This window comes from Mus caroli, chromosome 4, assembly GCF_900094665.2.
Source record: "Mus caroli chromosome 4, CAROLI_EIJ_v1.1, whole genome shotgun sequence".
Lineage (NCBI taxonomy): Eukaryota > Metazoa > Chordata > Mammalia > Rodentia > Muridae > Mus > Mus caroli.
In genome coordinates, this window is record NC_034573.1 from 125,422,936 (window position 1) to 125,427,098 (window position 4,163).

At 45.2% G+C, this 4,163-nt stretch overlaps 1 pseudogene; it reads right to left on the reverse strand.

Annotated features, from left to right (window-relative positions):
* Window positions 1-1,637: 1,637 nt before the first annotated feature.
* LOC110293431 lies at window positions 1,638-2,148 on the reverse strand (annotated as a pseudogene).
* Between the last annotated feature and the right edge of the window lie 2,015 nt (window positions 2,149-4,163).

A 4,163-nucleotide genomic window follows, 5' to 3' on the forward strand; every position in this document is an offset into this window, starting at 1 on the left:
CACCAACGTGTGCGCACATTTGTGTGTGTGTGTGTATGTGTGTATCTGTGTGTGTATATGCACATGCAACTGTAAGAATGCCAGAAGTCAACATCAATATTCTTCAATCACACCCTACCTTACTTTCTGAGAGTCTCTCATTGAATGTGGAGCTCTCTGATTGGCTAAACTGGCTGACCATCAAGATCCCAGAATCCTCCTGTGTTTGCCTCCCAGTGCTGGAACACAGCCACATGCCCGGCTCAGGTCCTCAAGATTGCTCTACAAGCAGTTTACCCACTGGACCGTCTCTGGAGCCCTCAGATGCTGAAACTTAACCGTTAACATGTCTGTGTCAAGGGCTGGGGTCTTTAGTGCCTAATTAGATCATGATGAGGGGTTGGTGGGTGTGTCCTAACCTCTTTGGCTCTTCTGTCACACGGAAACACAACCAGAACTGAGATATGGTGTGCTGGTTAGTTGTCAACTTGACACAAACTAAAGCCATCTGAGAGGAGGGAGCCTCAACTGAGGAAATGCCTCTGTAAAATCAGACTGTAGGCAAAGCTATGGGCATTTTCTTAATTAGTGGTTGATAGGGGAGGACCCAGCCCACTGTGGGTGGGGCCATCCTAAGCTAGTGGTCTTGGGTTATATAAAAAAGCAAGCTGGGCAAACCATGAGAAGCGAGCCAGTAAGCAGCACTCCTCCATGGCCTCTGCATCAGCTCCTGCCTCCTGATCCATGCCTTGTTTGAGTTCCTGTCCTGGCTTCTTTCCATGATGGACCATGATGGGAAGTGTAAACTGAATAAACCCTTTCCTCTCCAAGTTGCTTTGGTCGTGGTGTTTCATCACAGCAATCGTAACCCTGATTAAGACATATGGAAAGTGAGACTTGACCTTGGACTTTTGTGCCTTCAGAATGGTAACAAATGTTATCCTTTATAAATATACCAGGCCAAATAGATTGAGACAGTATTTATCCACTCATTTTGATTAATTTACTTATTTTGAGACAGAGTCCTTTTTTTTAAAGTGTCTTTTTTAACTGAAAAGCTAAAAAATTATTGAGTTATAGTCCCCACTCCAAAACCACAAACTGGGTAGTAAACTAAATCTCTAGGCAACATAGTCAAAGCTGAGAAGATTAAAATTAAAAAAAAAAAAAAAGACAAAACAAGGCCTCAGGTCCAATAAGAGAGGCCCCACTGTACACAAGCTTTCAGCAGCATAGAGGTTGGGAGACACCCTCAAGGTTAACTTCAAGCTGCCCTGTTCCAGCTTCCAATTCATGAACAAATAACATGGTTTGTTAATTCTATTTCAGCATACTTTCCCTAAGTTGTTTTATTTACAGTGCCAACTTTGAAAGGCTCACTGAAGTCAACTAGATGATGAACTAAAGGCAGGAATCACTTTACAGAAAGCAGGAAAGCCCAAAATGCCACTTTCCGCAGAGAACCCATAGTTCAGTTTTATTCAGAGTAATGGGGGGGGGGGAGAAACTTCTGTTCATAGAAGAAACTCAGCCACAGGTCTGATCTGCACTGGAACTACACACTCAGTGAAGACAAGGCGATGTTTATCTACTGATCTCTAATATTAACAATTGTAAACAGAGCAGTGCAACTGGCACTTGGAACAACCCTTCTAGTGTTACGGTAACAGGCACAGCAGTTCACTCTCTCCACACCATTGGTTCTCTTTGCGTACCTGGGCCTCCTCCTCTTCAGTGAAGTCATTTTTGATATTGAGGGTTTTACGAATCTCCTCAGGAGTTTTCCCCTTAAGCTTAATGGCCACAGTCTTGCATGTGACATCAAGCAAAGCTTTGATGTCTAAGTAGTTTGCAGCCAGAATAAGATCAAAAAGGATTCCTTGGTCAACTTTCAGGAATTCTTGGTCCCAAACAGGAATATGATCTGTCCGTTTTCTTTGTTTTCATCATCCTCGGGGGAGGAGGGTCATCTTTGTGGTGGGAGCACCACTGAATGACCTCTTTCAGAATTGCTGCATTAACATTTGGTAAAGAAACAGGATCATCATCTCCTCCGTCATCCATTCCCAACTCTTCCGGCATGGCCTTGATGGTCACAGATTGTTTGGCAATTTCTACAGCAACTTCAAATATCTCTCCATCAGAACTCTGCAACTTTGTCGTAGGCATGGCACTTGGTCTCAAGACCACAGGCCCAAGGCTAACAGACAGAGTTCACAACCTCACAGAAGTATTGAGAACAAGGCCACTTTGAGATAGAGTCTTATGTAGCACAGGTTAACCTCAAACTTGGTACATAGTCTAGGCTAGACTTGAACTCCTGGTCCTCCTGCCTTGACCTACCAAGTGGTAGGAATATTGGCATACACTACCATACCTGGCTTTCCATTCATTTTTTGAAGTCAAGTTGAGGACAGAGCTGTATTCCAGGAATTACTTCCTTTGGGGTAGGAAGAACAAGAGAGAACAAGACAACTCAACATCCCTCCTATCTAAAACGTTCTCCAGTTAAAGAAACTGAGGCTCAGGAAGGAGGCTGAAGGCTGAGCATGATGTCACACACTTATAATCCCATCACTCAAGGTACTGAGGATCATGAGTTCGAGGCCAGCCTCAGCTATATAGTGAAACTTGTCTCAATTTAAAATAATAATAATAATAATAATAATAAAGAAAGGAGAGCAAATCCCTCGTTCATGAATAGAGGTGCCTATGCCTGGCATCTAAGCAAAGAGCTATGTGACTTCAGTCATCTTATGTCTGCTCAGCTTCCTGAGTGAGGTTTGACCATACTTACAAAGGACCCATGCATCACCATGCATGATCAGCTGAGGGGTACAGGAGAATGGACTGCAAGCCCAGATGGATGGGGCGAAGTGAGCTCTTCAGTATCCCCAGAGTTACGTGACTAGTGGAGCCCTGGTCTATCAACTGTCTACAGTATGTCTGGTGTTGGGGAGGCTGTGGACCCTCCTCCTGGGACCCAGTTGGAGACAAGGTCTCAGTGTGTAGCCCCGGCTGGGTCTGGATGCCTGGATCCATCTGCCTCAGTCTCCTGGATGCTGGGATTACAGATCTGCAGCTCCATGCTCTGCCAGAAGACTGAGAGACAGTCATTACTGTCCCCTGGAGTGTAGACATGGTGGCTTGCTTAAGCTATAAATCCAGGGACTGAATGGGATCCTGAACAGAATCTGAGATGCCTCCCAAGTCTGGCACGTGCCTGAGTTCCTTCTGTCTGCCTCAGAGGTTAGGGACAACCAGGGCCTATGTTCTGCTGCACAAAGGCATGTCACACTTTTTTTTTAAAAAAAGATTTATTTATTCATTATATATAAGTACACTGTTGCTGCCTTCAGACACACCAGAAGAGGGCATCAGATCTCATTACAGATGGTTGCGAGCCACCATGTATGTAGTTGCTGGGATTTGAACTCAGGACCTCTGAAAGAGCAGACAGTGTTCTAAACCACTAAGCCACCTGTCCAGCTCTGGCATATCACACTTAACCATCACAACAATTGTCTGAGTCCAGAGAAACTCTTTCTAGACAGGGATAATAGGAAGTGGGGATGGCAGGGGAGTATATGCTTGAAATCATGGCATTCAAGACTGAGGTAGGATGATTGTCAGTTGCAAGTTAGCCTGGGCTACATAACAAAACCTTGTCTCAAAATAACAACCCCCGAAATATGAATGAGAGCTGGAGAGATGTTCCAGTGTTAGAAAGCTGGCTGTTCCTCCGAAGGACCCAGGATAAGTTCCCAGCCACTCACTTGGGGGGATGCCCCGCCTCCTACTGCTCCTTCCCCACCCCACCCCAGTCCCTGCCTCCAGGAACTGCCTAGGGCTCCAGCCTGGTTTGAGGAAAGTGGGCACAAGTGTTCCAACTATAGAGTTTGTTTGCAACTGTCCTTCCAGTTACCCTGGGGAAGTTTTCAGCTTCTCTGATCTGAATTCCTTCCTGAGAGACAGCGTGTCAGGGTACCTGGCTCACAACTCCAGGGATCTGATGCCCTCTTCTGGTCTCTAGGCATGCATGCGGTGGTGCACAGACCATGCACATAAGTAAAACACTCATATACATAAATTTTCCAAGAAAGAAAGAAAGAGAGAGAGAGAGAGAGAGAGAGAGAGAGAGAGAGAAAGAAAGAAAGAAAGAAAGAAAGAAAGAAAGAAAGAAA